This window comes from Sminthopsis crassicaudata, chromosome 4, assembly GCF_048593235.1.
Source record: "Sminthopsis crassicaudata isolate SCR6 chromosome 4, ASM4859323v1, whole genome shotgun sequence".
Classification (NCBI taxonomy): Eukaryota; Metazoa; Chordata; class Mammalia; order Dasyuromorphia; family Dasyuridae; genus Sminthopsis; species Sminthopsis crassicaudata.
The window spans coordinates 135,049,873-135,065,148 of NC_133620.1; the positions used below are offsets into that span (position 1 = coordinate 135,049,873).

A 15,276-nucleotide genomic window follows, 5' to 3' on the forward strand; every position below is an offset into this window, starting at 1 on the left:
GAAGTGCACAAATTTAAAGCACTAACTTGCCAAGTCAGCACAAGAAAGAGAGCTAGCAAAGTTTAACTAAAAATTACTTTTTAGATGTCTCAAAGTAATTTGGGACTAAAAACAGTTTTCAGCTGTCATTCTGGTCTACTGTATATTCACACAACGTGGAAATAATTTAGTTTTTGTATATACACATTTTCTATAAATTATCCTTTCAAAACAAGTGACAGATGGAAGACAATCACTATTATCATGTTTATTACTTTTTAAATGCTCATACAAAATTTTGAATACAACTGAATCCCAAAGCTTTAAATATAAAATCCACTAGCATGTATGGTTTCATTTCTACTTCCATGCAAGCTTATAGTAGATGATCAAAAATATTGACTTGCTGACTTAAATATATTGATGTTCATTAATTATAGTAAGATGTTAAGGTAATATTTGAGGTGGTATACATATTACCAATCATTAACTTTCAGGACTTCTATCAGCCTTACAAACATCAAGATCAGTGACTATTTTAAATTTAGAAATAAAAAATGAGACTATTTGGAAGTAGGGTAATTTTAAAATTGTACGATAACACACAACTTTCAACATAGTTCTCTTTCTGGGATCTATAATCAATCCAAATATTAAAATCTTTCCTCTTTTGACAGTTTATATGTATAAAAATTGATATCACCAATCAGTGGAAAGGCTGAAAGAGCAGCATGCTATATCTTTGTTAATTCAACTTGTACATATCAATTTTAGTCAATTTAAGGCAGTTCTTTCTAAATAGCTTCATTACTCTATATACTGTTATTCCAAAGACTGCAAACTACAAATTCAGTACTGATATTCAAAGGAATACTTTAGAAAATGTTTTTTAACCAATAAAGAGACAAGTCTAATTAAGAAATAAAATCAAATTCTATCTACCAACATATAGTTAAGATTATATGCTACTTTAGTTTTAGCATACTAACTTTACAAACAGATGACCTTCATGCAAAACATTTTCAAAGAAATAATTGCTTACATGTTAGATTTAATCTTTCTACATTGTGTGCAATTTAGTATTTTTGCTAAGGACCTGAAATGGAATAACATTTTCTTAGAAGCTTTGTCTGAGAAATAAAATTCCCTGTTGACTAGATCTCCTTACATTTTTAATGCCCCTGTGACTTACACAATCTTTTTGATACAAAAGGCATTTGAATTGAGACAAGTTATTTGTTTTTTTTTTTTAAACCAATAAAATAATACTGTCTTAATCATTGCTAAAGTCTCATGTTAAAAACAGATTTTTTCCAAAACAAAAGTAGAAAAGAAGATGCTTTACTGGTGTTCCACACAATACTTTCTTACAACTGTCATCTCACTCTACCCCTTTACTCAGGTTCCTAACCCTTCTGCCATATCATTATACTTGCTTGTAAGACTAATGGGAACGCTATAGGGCTAAGGCAAGTCTCCAAGGTCCAATGGCCTCTGAGCAGAAACAGGCCACCTTCTGATCTGTAGATGGAATGAATGGATTAAATGAGAGCCAAGCCAGCTGTTGCAAGCTTTATCAGTACACAGACCTAACAGATGGGAGCCCATTCTGAAAGCCTCCTGCTACAGTAAGCAAGGGCCTGGTGCTAGCCTTCTGTTCTTTGGGCTTCTCTGACAGGGAGGCAGACATAGAATACACTCTAAGGAGAACACACAAATCTTTCTCAATATCTCCCCCTCCCACCATCCCATCCATCCCAATCTTTTCTCTCTCTCTTACTGTGTCTGTCTCTCATTTTAGCTCTCTCCTATCTCTTCATCTCTATCAGAACAATGCTTTATAGTAAGAATTAAATGTTCAGAAATATCTTCTGTTTTGTAGAGCAAAATTTGTTTTCCCTTATTTTGTTGTTATCGTTTAATTCAAATTATCCCCTGCAAAAACCAACTCTTTTGTAAGGTAATAAACATATCATGGCACAAATCAGCAAATGAATAAAGTTAATTTTTACCAAATGGCAAGGTTATGATGGAGAAAGTAAATTTTAGTTGAGTAAGAATATTTTTTTATCATAGTGAGATGAACAGCTTTTAGAATATAGCATAAAAGATATGCCTGAAAATGTATACTTTTCCATAATTCTTTTCCTTTGCCATAAATGTGCAAAACTTAGTAAGAATTAGAATAGGCTGTCAACCAGCTGAACATTTGCATGTGAAGGCTGCTTCACAAATAAATCTAAATCACAAAGGGAAAACAAAACTTAACAGAATTTGAAGAATCCCTCAAAGGTCTCTATATGTAACTAAATAGAACTTGTGCTCATATTGCTTTTTGGGAAGGAAATTAAATTTTATCGATTTTAGACTTCAGAGTTGTGAATAATTTTTTATAGTAAATGATCAGTGATTCAGTTTATGTTGACTTCTGCCAATGCTAAAGTTATTTTCTTTATTGATCAATTAAGACAACTATTATACTACTTTATCCCATTTTAATAATTTTTTAAAATTAGGGTGTTTTATTAAATTATCCTTGTTAACACAGAACAAAAATATCATATAAGAAAGAATTACTTTAGTTGAACTTTTTTAATGACTTAAAACATTTAAGAGCATAAGGTCATTTTGATGAAGCTAAGCTTTTATTTTACATTTATAAACATTAGAAATTGAGACTGCTTCTTAATATGAAGTACAGCTTCAAGATAATCTTTACCAAAATTTTGTTAAAATATATTAAAAGAAAAGTAGAAAATGCACACATTTTCCTCTGTTATACTTCTTTCTGCCATGTGACAAAGATTGATTTCCATGTGAAATCATCAACTAATTTTTAGTCTCATGTTTTAAAGAATACCTTTACTATGAACTATGAATAATCAAAAAACATACAATTTTGGACAATGACTCATTAGCTAAAATAAAATATAAACTGTAATCCACATTAAAGGAATATATACTAAATCTACAAATACAATGGTATTAATTAAACACAGAATAAAATAAATTGGCAAACATTTACAAATGTTATATGATAATGAGAGAGGTACAACTGTCAAATTCTGTAATGAGTTGAGAATTAAAAATACCTGCCTACTATGTGCCAAACATTATGGTTAAGCACTAGAAACCAAAGGTGAGGATGACATATATAGCATGGTTAGGAAATGGTGGCTGGTGCTCTGTCTGAGGTAGCCAAAACCCAGAGTAATATCTTCCTACTAGGGAATAACTAAACAAATTGTGGTATATAAAAGTATGGAATATCAATGGACAATAAAAAATAGTGAAACAAATTTTCAGAGAAAACTTACTTGTATGAACCAATACAAAGCAAAGGGAGAAAGGCTGGGAAAAAATTACATAATATAACAAACAAAATACTAACAATGGCTTGTACTTCATGTTGCTTTAGAGTGCTCTGTGGTTTATGGTGCTTTGGAGTTTGAGAAGAGTTTTTTAAGCATTATATAATTTTATCCACCAATTACTGATAAATTGGTGCTGTTATTCTCATTTTATAAAGAAACTTCAGCAGACAGGACTTAAGTGGCTTACCCAGGCTCACATATATATGAAGTGTCTGAGACCAGATTTCAAATGACTCCAGGTTTGGCACTGTGTGTTCACTCTGAAAGACTTTGAAATTCTGATCAGCACAGTGATCAATCACAAGTGCCCAAATGTGAAAATAAAAGGTGCCCCCAAGCTCATAATGAAGGAGCAGAAGAAAGTATTTCAAGACACTGTTTTATTGGGGCATCACTGCTACTCTTATTGGGACTAAATGGAGAATATTTATTAAAAAAATATATTGAACATGAAATTGAAGAAATTTTCAATGTGAACTTTTTTTTAGTTTATAGGATTTAAAATACACCCATCATTTATTTAATTTTAAAATCATTATATTGGTAAGACATATCCTAGAGTGTAATAAAAACAAAACAAAAGATTTAAATCAATATAGCACCACTCTCCCTTCTCCAACAGAAGAGGTAATAGTGAGTGAAAAGTGAGGAAGAAACTAAGTTTTAAGGGAGATTAGATGAAAGATCAACTGTCAGAGCCCAGGGGCCCTCAGAGTCTAGTCAAACCTCTTCTTTTAACAAATTTGTAAACTGAGGTTCATAGGGGGAAAAAAAGGTTTTTAGGCAAGGTTTTTGCCTCATGCTTGAGTTTGAAAGTAATGGTTTTTATTCTACAACACATGGCAAAGGGTGATGTTTTACATTGCAACTGTTATGTACTCATCCTGCCTTACATCTTTCCCCTTCCCTCTAATTCTCAATCCTTTAAATGATTTTCCTATGTCCCTTAAATACTTAGCAGGATAATTTCCTCCTCAGACCAAAAATAATACTCTACAAATGATTTTGTCAACTGAGATCATCAGATCCCTCAGAGGAACTGAAAAGGGTAATTACCCAAGTCATAGGGTACTGCAGTTTTAAACCATGAGACCTGAAAACTGCAGTAAAATTTTGGGGATACCAAGTATTTCTATGAACACAGGTTAAAAAGGCTGGATTTCTGCATCATAAGGCAGCTGATATTGGGCTTATAGAATACTAGAACCCCTACGTTCATATGACCTGCTTTTTTGCCACTCCATCTGTGTAGTTGATATTTTTGAACTAAGTAAAGAACTTGACATTTAACTCCATTGAATTGCAACTTATTAGCTTTGGCTTTCTTCTGATATCTTGTGAAATCTCAATTCTGTCACCCAGTACATTAACTTTACCTATCAGTTCAGCACAATTGATAGATTTTATAATGTCTATGTTTTATCCAAGTCAGTGATAAAAATACCAATAGTATAGGACTAAGGGGGAAACTGTGAACCTCTATAAAAAAATCTACTTTCACCTCTTACTTAATATTCTTTCAAACCAAATCCAAGAATATTATCACCTGGTTTACCTCATTCCATACAGTGCATAAGTACGAGCATATAAAAACCTTGTGGAAATTGAGATGCGCTGAGTCCACAATATTCTCCAAACTTATGATTCAAATAATACAATCCAAAAAAAAAAATAAAGCTAAAAAATAGCAAAATATGCTCTCAATGAACTCATATTGACCCTTAGCAATCAACTGCTCTTCTTTGAAGTGTTCACAGGCCAAGAACATGCAACAGTATTAATATAATCTGAAGAAATCAATCCCAACAATAATATAGCTGATATTTCTATAGCACTATAAGTTTTTTAAAAAGCTTTCTTATTCTTTATCTCTTTTGACTCCCACAAAAACTCTGAAGCAACTCATCTGAGTAATATTACTTGTATATTATAAATGAGCAAACTGGGTCTTAATGGGATTAAATGCCTTGCCCAGAGTTACAGAACTATTAAGTATCAGAACAGGACATCTCATCTGAAGTGCAGCCCTTGATACTAACCTATTCCTTTTGAAGAGAAATAACTTACAAAATATTTATTTCAAAAAGAGATAATGAGAATAAGAGCCTTATGAAAGGTAAATTGAAATAAAAACCTAAGATCTTACACCTCAACTTCTGGAAAGCTCGTTAAGTAATATGGGAAAAAAAGAAAGAAAAAGACTCTAGAAGTACCCCTTACATTTCCATGTAAACAGTGCTATCAGTGAAAGACATATAAACATGTATCTTCAAGAGTAAGAGAAGATAACCAATATTTCTTGCCCAGATTCTTACAGAATAAAAACCTCATGCAATATTTAAAAATTGGATGAATTTATCATTTATCATTATTATCACTGGATGAAACCTATCATTTCAAAAGGTCAAAATCTTTCTTGCTGTTACTATATTTGTTTTACTTTTTAGTATTTCAAAAAAAGAAAAATAATAATAAAGACCTCAATAGTGACTATGCCAATTCAAATCAATACTAAAGATGAAATCTCCCATGTTCACAGCTACAAGTTAAAATCTAGAAACTTTGAACACTGGGAAATGCAGATGTTTTTTAATCTACCATCAGGAAAGTCCCTATTTGAAGGAAATACAATTAAACAAAAAATAAGTGCACAAGTTTTAATATTAAAAAATAGATTGAAGTCGCATTGTATATTATGTCTCTGAAACCAGAAACTTTTAGTGTTCAGAGAGCAAAATACAGAAAAGAAATTAACATAAAATAAAAAAGCTAGGGCAATTATAAAGAGGCACAAATTAACTAAGGTTGTTAATGCTGGTTAAATGGCAAGCAATCCATTACATTACAGCTAGTGTTTAAACGTATACCAATTAAACAGGAGCAGATAGCCTCACAATTAGAATTCAAAGGTTTACTTTTGTTTCTTCCTGATCTTTTTACCATTTTTTCAAATGTGACTATTTTCCTTATATTAACTATCTCCCTACCTCCAAACTCCAGTACCTGTTCAGAATTTTTGGTATTTATGCTTCAATGCAGGAGACATTATTACTTTATATTTCTAAAGAGGCACACAAAAAGGTTAGCATCATAGGAATTTCAAAGTGCTTGAGAAATGTCAAAACTTTAAGTGGACACACTAAAAGAAATGTATTTTTACAAATTGTACAGAAAGTTAAAAAAAAAATCATCCTACCCTCAAGCTGACTAGTAATAGCAAACTTCCTATTTTGCTGACTTTGAGTTTTGTATTTAAGCTGTTTTGTATTTATTTTTCTAATTCTATTTCCTGAGATTATTTCCAGAATTTCTCCCAATTACCCTTCCTCAAAGAACATCCAAGCTCCTGCTCTATTCCTCTCAAAATTTCTACCTCTAATACTACCTTTTACCTCTCAAATCTCTGATCATTCAAAAAGTTTGTTAACCTTTGTTTTCTCCAAACAACTAGCATTTTTAAGCTCTTTTAAGATATATAAGATGTATGAAGCATTTTAGATCCATTGTCTCATATGATCCAGACTACCTTAGGATGTAGGGGTTATTATTATCAATAATTTTTAAGAAGAGGCCATTTAAGAGATTAAGTGACTGGCCCAGGATCTCATAGCTAAAGGTCTCAAGCAGGATTTAAATTTAGGCCTTCCTAATTCCAGCCAGTACTCTACTACACCAAGCAGCAGCCTAAGCATGTATGCCTTAACCCTTCCCACTACTTCTCTCTCTGCTCTGCTCCTGACTTACAGCACCAATATTCTTTTTACCCTAAAAATGCCTCTACATATAGATTACTGATTTAGGAGTTCCTGAGCAGGACCACTATCTCATAAAGAGCTCAGAGCATCCATGCTCAGTGTCTCTTAGCTAGGATTCGGGATGCCTGTTCTTTTCCAATTTTTTAGTCTAATCCCTTCCTTTTTTTTTTTTTTTTTTTACATGTTGTCTTCCACCATTCAAATTAAGGGTAGGAACAATCTTTTTTAAAAAAAACTGCCTGTGTTCCTAGCACTTAGTACAGAGTTCCTAGAACATAGTAACTGCTAATAATTACTCCATCTCTTCTCCACAGAAATCAACAGTTTTAGTAAAGAATTAAAAGGGGGGAAGGGAGTACAGAGGGGACTTGATCAGTAAAACTAACCTATACATTAACTGAATGAATCTAAAAGTATATATGCAATCTTCTGTACCTATATAATCCTCCAACTTTCTAAAGAAAACAGTTACATTTTCTCAGTTCTGGGTAAATATTGATCATAACAATGTTAGTTATAATTTGTTACAATGTTGCATTTTTCTTGTTCTTTCCATTTACACTGAGTCATTTTATATATTGTATTAAACAATCCAGCTTAAATTTATTATTTCATGTGAATACTGACATAATGACATAATACTGGATACATTTAATACATTAAAAGTTCAAGTCAACATCAACCCTCAGGATTTGGTTCATTTGTTGGTCATTTATAGTCATGAACTAAGCATGTTTTTAAAAATATATATAAGTCAATACTTCTAAATCAAAGGGCAAACAGGGGGAACACAATTTCTTCCTTAGTTCTTTGAACAGTTGAAACACAGTATTTGTTAAATCAATGAATGAATGAATGTTCTAGGTCAGGCATCCCAGTGGTCCCAAATGCAGGATTGAGGGATTTTGTAAGACTGAATTAACAAGTAATATAGCAATAAACTTTTACTTGATAGCTTATAGGAATTCATGAAGCATAATTTAAGAAGACATGAGGTTCCAAAGTCCCTCAGTTACTACAAGGAAGCATCCAAGTCACTCAGATAGGAGGTATAAAGAACTACATCAAAAACCTTCCTTGTGTGATCTTATATGGGTAGCCCTTACTGCATTTAGCTAAACAGATAGGATTTTGTCCCTCATTGGAGACTTGAGCTTGTAAACTGTCTCAAAAGAAAAATACTCTATTGTGGTATCTGTAACTTTACTCTGGGTAGACTTTATTACAGAGTAGAGGAGACACTCTAATTTTAAGTTGCACCAGATCACCCAGTCAGCCTCTTATTGCCCAAGGTCTAGAAAGTAGATGTGGCATGTGAGTCAATGAAAATACAACTTTCTCTGAAGGATTTAAATTATTTTATAAATACAGGCAGCATTTATATCTTTACATGATATGGTGGAGCTTGTGCTCTAAAGCGAATGTTGAACTCAGGAAAGCATAGAGGAACTTTCAATTTAGTTTACTGTTTTGTCAAAAGTGAAAACATCCAATCATCAAATACAAAGGATTTTTCTCTATTTCACTCTGGCAACCACCCTCACCATCTTAAAACTAGGAACATAAAATTAACAAAGTATAAATCCTACACCTGCTGCATGCTACCTGTGTAACCTTATTCAATCAAGAAGCATTTATTAAATGTTTACATTTTTCCTGGGTGCTAGGAATGTAAATACAAATACAAATAGAAACAAACACACTCAGCCCTAAATAGGATCTTGCATTCTGATGGCATACATTAGTACGGGCAGAAGTAAATCAAAAGCAAAGTAAATGGAGAAAACTACAATAATAGTTGGGGAAACAGGAAAGGCTTCATGCAGAAGATTTAGATTTAGCCTAAACTTTTTTTGTAACAAATTAAATGCAGTAGAAACAACTCTGTTTTATTGATGTCCCTCTCCTAAATATCTTTCTGCTCTCTTCCAGGCTTTCCACATTTAACTAAGTTTCTTCTTTTTACTTTTGCATTAATATCATTCAACTTACTCAGTAGGGCTGCATGCCAAAAATAATGAAGAAAATAAATATAGTCAACAAAACAATTTGTACACTGGATATGTCAGAAAATGTACGTCATTTTTGCATTGAGCCTACTCTCCTTTACTATATTTTCTGAAAAATTACAATCCCTTCAATTTCCTTCTACATGTATCCTTTTCAACCTTAATATGGGTGACTGATGATTTCTTGGCTCCTCTTTCACTATATTCTCCTTTGTAAACATAATTCACTTGCATATACTCAACTGCCACCCCTATACAGATGAAAGATATAGATAGTTTGAGGGTAAGAAGGAGAGAGGGAACCAGTTCAGGAAATGGAAAAGACCTCAAAATGAAAAGAATTTCATCATCTGTCCTGTTCACTGGGAAAGCTGAGTCAGTCAGTTGTCAAATGTAATAAATACCATTGTTCCTCTTTATTCTGTTTGGATAACCAGAAGTGACATGTGTGACAGTTTTTAGAGAATCTCCTTAAAATACTAGATTTCATTTATCATTACAATGTTAAAAGTATTTTCTTACAAAATATTTGCCATATTGTATGTTTCTATAATAAATTACAATAATTAACAGATATAGAGCTACTGTGAGTCTAAGCATGACAATTTTGTTAAATATTAATCTAGTATATTATAAGTTTATTACTTTTTAGGTCTTCAAGTTTTTCAACTTGAATGCTAGCAAGGAGAACCTCAACTCAAAAAATTTAGCTAAGGACATATTTTAGGCAAATAGATAAGTAAAATGATTACAGCACTGGACCTGAAGTTAGAAAGACTTAAGTTCAAGTCAAAAAAAAAAAAAAAAAAAATCTGTCTGTCTCTTTCTACCACAGCTATCCAAGTTATATTTTTTCAATGTCAATTATATTCAATGAGTTGTTTCTGTTCTCTTTAAACTTTCCATCTATAACTACATATCTATGGAGTTTTAACAAACCCGCCACTATCCATTAAGAGGTGAACTAAAAGATTCAATCTTTTCATACAAACTTTTCTTGGCTATTTATTTTAATAAGTGAATTTCAGTGGATTTATTTTTCTACCTTCTGTCAGGAAGTAGAGAAAGAAATATATTTTGGGTCACAATTTATTTGGCTTCCTAAATAAAACTGCTCCATATCTCACAGAAGTAAAATCCAATTTAATCATTATTCTTTCCACTCTTAACCAGAATGCTAACAATTTCCTCTATTCTTATCCACAACTAACCTTTTATATACCTTAACCATAAAGACTATTTACCAGAAAAACTACTTGAACACCTCAATGACATATTTTAAAATAGACCATTTTACAAAAAAGAGTGTATAATGCTTCCCTTGTGAGACACTAAAGAAAATGAATAATAATTTGAGAACTCATATGGCTTTGTTATTTCAAGGTTTATAAGATAAAGCTCCCATAAGATTTAAAATCTTTTAAAAACCTGAACTGTAGTCAATCTGAACTTATCTGTATCAAAGATCCTTTTTCAGATTACAGAAGCAAAATTTATATGAAATTCAAGTATATACACAGTAAAACCTTTAATTTTTTAAAATGCAAAGCGATATTATGTTTTCTACTGCACTGCAAAGTCTTATACCCCCACTTTACCTCTTTTTTCCCTTAAAATTCTGAGTATTCTCAGACCTTCAATGAACAAAATAACTTTGTAAGTCAGATGCCCTCTGGGAAATCACACCTAAATTTGCCCTACAAAACAAAGTAGGAAAATGTTCCATAAGTTAATGCTGTTCAGATACAGAGAATATCTCTTTTCAAGCTATGCCAAAACTAATCAGTTCAAGCAAGCTGTATTTTAGGGGGAGAAATTCTTTTTACCATTATAATCGTAACACATACATTACAACATATTCTCTCAGCTTCTTTATTCATAGCTAGAGTAAAACATGTCACTAGAAGTCTAAGAATGAAGTTAAAAATAATGTTTCAGGACTGTTCATTTACTGAGGTACTGTGATTGTATAAGAGCTGAAATTTACCTAATAAAATGTGTCAGTTTTGAAATAATCTAAAGAAAATAAACCACATTCTATTTTTTTCAGAATATAAAGCAGCACCAGAGGATTAAAAAGAGAGAACCAAATTTAAGTCATCTTTATTATATTAAATAATAGTCTGATACTGCTTATCACAGGAGTCTTCCCTAAGGTTTTAAAAATTACTTTTCTTTAAAAGTAAAAGAGGTAACTATAAGAAAGAAGATGGGCCTCCTAAATATACTAATTTGCAAAGTCACAATTCAATTTCCATTCATGGCATGTGTTCACATTTCAGAAAATATAACAGTTATTGTGCTAGAAAAAAAAAAAAACTGCAAGAACATATAGTACTTTATCCCTTAAACTTAAAAGCTGCGATCAGGATCTAAACGTAGGAATCATGCTAAATCTCTAGGAGGTATCAATTCAATAAACAGTGGTTAAGCATGTGCCAGGCACTGTGCAAAGGACAGGAGATACAAATAATAAAAAGAGACAATTTCTGCCCAATGAGCATACAATATTGAATAGAGGAAAAAGAGGAGATGGAGTGACTATCAGGCATTGTACCTAGCAGGTGTCTGAGAAGAGGTATTGGTGGAGAATACAGCTAGCTGGAACATAATGAGCCTATTATAAAGGAAGGCTCTGGGAGGAATTTAAAGCTCTGCTCTTTTGTTGAGTATCAAAAAATGAGACTATCATCATGGCAAAGCTATTTCAGGTGATCAGCAGGGGTGTGTGATGGGGGATGGTGTTCCATACACTCTTAGTGAAGCAGAAGATGTTCATTATTCTGTACAATTATGGTATTAATGTATGTCAATGCAAACAAATCAATACATTCTTAATTGGTTAAGAAAAATCAAAAAGCAAATAAATTTCTGAAAACACATGCAACCTTTTTAAAAAAAAAATTTAAACACATTTTAATGTAATTTAAAATACAATACAGCCTCTTAATATTGCTCTTGTAATGATCATTTCCATAAAACTATAAGAAACTTTTCAATTGATATTGCCTATATGATTTTGCCTACATGCCTACATCTTGATGTTCTATGACTGCAGAGGAGGAGGGAAAGGAAGAGAGGTATGTGGGGCAGAATTTTTGTTGCTGTAAATTGTAATGATTGGTAAGTTTCTAGTTTATAAGCAATGCTTTAACCTATTTCTTGTTTTTACTAGTCTACAGAAGGTTTTTGTTGAATATTCTAAAACAGTTCTAACTCAAATAGTCTCTGATGATAGAATATCATAGTTACATGATGAAGAAGCCTGAGTAGATAAAGAAGCATAACTTCGAATTTTTAAAACATCTGTAACTAACTCAATCCCTAGAAATAAAAATTATCAATTGAAATGCATTGATCTTGAATTACATTTCAAAAACAAAATACTCCAAAATTGTCATTCTAAATTTATTCCTCTTGAATATTTTCCTCAAGGCAGCTAGGTGGCACAGTGGATAGAGCACCAGCCCTGAATTCATGAAGACCCGAGTTCAAATCTGGTCTCAGACACTTAACACTTCCTAGTTGTGTGACCCTGGGCAAGTCACTTAACCCCAGCTTCAGTTAAAAAAAAAAAAAAAAAAAAAGAATATTTTCCTCTATGATGATTCTTAACATGAGATCATGAATGTGTTGAGCAGAGGGAAAGGGAGAGTTGTCCATTGCACTTGTATAGAGAAAATGACAATTTTATTTTCAATAATTTCTAACAGAAATGTATTAAATCCATAAATTTAAAACATATTCAGAAATTGCACTTATAAGGTGCACCAGACTACTAAAGACATCCATGACAGAAGAAAAAGTTAAGAACCATTGACCAACATATCTGCAAGTCTTTCTCAGGGAAACCATAAAATTGACATCCATAAGGAAATAAAATTAATTAATAAATATTTATTAAGATTTTTGTTTGCTCTAAGCAAAATGCTAGGTGCTGGGGATAAAAACACAAGGAATGAAATAATTATGTAAGAAAAAATTAAGTCATCTTATTGGCCTTTTCTTTATAATGGACTATAAAGAATACATATCAGTAGCCTTACTTAAAAACAAAACAAAACAAAAAAAAAAAGTAATGACTTTTGCTTATTTTCAGTGGGTAGGACAGGAATGGTATATAACTTTCATATTGAATGAGAAATAATGCACAACTTCTTAAAAAAAATCACATTTATATTATTAAATTAATTTAAGGTCACAATGAAGAATCTCATTTCGTTCAAGTATATTCCTGCAATTAAGTAGTATTACTACTTCTTTATAAATCCTGAACTTATGGAAAGTTTTAAAACATATTATAGTAGATCTGACCTTACTATAATGACTATAACTGAAGCAACTTTAAGTCATTGGATTCTCTTTTAATGTACCATATTTCTACTTCATCAATGATAACTTAATAATTTATGTTTCAGAATTTTAAAAAATCCACAATTTCACCTGTAGGTAACATGACCATTTCAACACCTTAGTAGATAGCCCTGAAATTTGTTGGGTAGCTGATGATACTCTAAACTGAGTCATAAGATTGTTATCATTTCTGGACCCATACTCAATGCCTTTTGGAGCTTGGTAAAATGGCCAGTTTACATTCTAATGACAAAGTCTTTGAGAATGCAGTTACCTGCAACAGAATGGTGAAGTATTTAGGAAGGATTTTTGTTAGATGACATTTGACAAAGCTAAAAAAATACATACTCACTTTTCCAAAAGTATAATAGTAATCGTGATTCACTCTTTAATAATAATTTTACTCTTTATCTTCTTCATCTTGCTTGCTCCAATGCCAAACCCAAGATGTCTGGGAGGGGGTCAAATAAATGACCAGGGCTAGTGTATCAGGATATAAAGAGTCCTAATGAATAAGGAATCTTAAGAAAGTTTCAGCCATGTCTTTTGTTTAACAGTTTTCCTGAAAATATGAGAACACACTTGCAAAATTATCTGATGGAATATTAAGAAAGCATAAAAGTTGGAAGGCCATTCTTCCCTGTGCATTAATCAATGAGTATCATTTACTGAAGACCTGTGTTTATCCTAGAAACCTGGTCAGTTCCTTGAGTAAATACAGTCCTCCTAAAGGAATGAACAAATATTCTCCTTGATGGGCTTTTTGTGATGGAGCATCCTGTACCTGAGAGGCTGCTACATCTCACGTAGTGCCTTCTTTGTTTTCACCCCTTAGTGGAAAGGGACTTTGAAGATTTGGGCTAGGAGGTACTTATATGGCCTGCCTAGCAATGGCTCCCATTTAAGACTCAGAATAGCTGTGACTGTCCTTCCAGCCAAGGAATTCTGATGTTGGTGCTTCTTCAGTGTGGTGATGATGCATGGTGCATGTTGACTGTTCAAGTAGCCACTGTGTCTGTTAATTAAAGTTTTATATATATATATATATATATATATATATATACATACACACACATAAAGTTTATATAAATAAAAATAAAAGTAAATCAAATCAAATCAAATAATACATTTTATACTTTGAGTTTCTTCTTATGTTTTGTTTAAATTAAGGTTCTGAGCAGCAATAAACTTGTACCCACCTTCTTTTAAGATTATGCCCATTGAAATGTGGATTCTGAACCTAGATTAATCCTACAAAAGGGACAAATCATTCCAGATCAGGTCAACAGATTACTATAAAAATTGTCCGTAGACCTATTTCAATCTTCTTTCTCAAACTGTTTGGCTTTGCTATAATATGAAAAGATCAGTTAAAAAAAAAACACCTTAATAAATGCTGTGTATTAAAAATTACAAATATAGACAATAGCTACCAACTGAATGCCATGGACCCAGTGCTGGTTGAAGCCTCATATATTCTACTCTGCCAATGATTACTCTCAAAATTCTAAGAAGTGAAAATAGCTAATGGCTCTTAAACTTTGGGAACCATATGCGTATATAATTCATTACCTAATATCTATGCATTTACACATAGCCTTTCAGGGCCAGTGGAACTCTAGTAAACATCTCAGATATCTAGCTCTAAGGTTTATTTTATGGGTTTATGGAAAAAAAATCTGTGATCTTATTGCACTATAAAAGATGATGGATAAGTCAGCTCTCTTAAGCATAGATGTTCATTGTATATAGCCAAAGGCTCTTCAGATGTCATGTAATCAATGTGCTCCTCATTAGGAATATGTC

The 15,276-nt window shown here is 32.1% G+C and overlaps 1 protein-coding gene and 1 long non-coding RNA gene across 10 annotated transcripts in view; both read right to left on the bottom strand.

Moving 5' to 3' along the window:
* The window catches only part of ARID1B (AT-rich interaction domain 1B), a 523,204-nt gene that overhangs the window by 259,964 nt on the left and 247,964 nt on the right, over window positions 1-15,276 (bottom strand). The gene's annotated exons all lie outside the window — the stretch shown is intronic.
* LOC141565824 (uncharacterized) overlaps window positions 1-15,276 on the bottom strand; it is a 44,129-nt gene that overhangs the window by 18,502 nt on the left and 10,351 nt on the right. The window contains exon 2 of the long non-coding RNA XR_012489155.1: window positions 1-14,485. This exon is cut by the window's left edge and continues 18,502 nt beyond it. This is a non-coding gene — a long non-coding RNA (uncharacterized LOC141565824). The remainder of the gene's footprint in view (window positions 14,486-15,276) is intronic.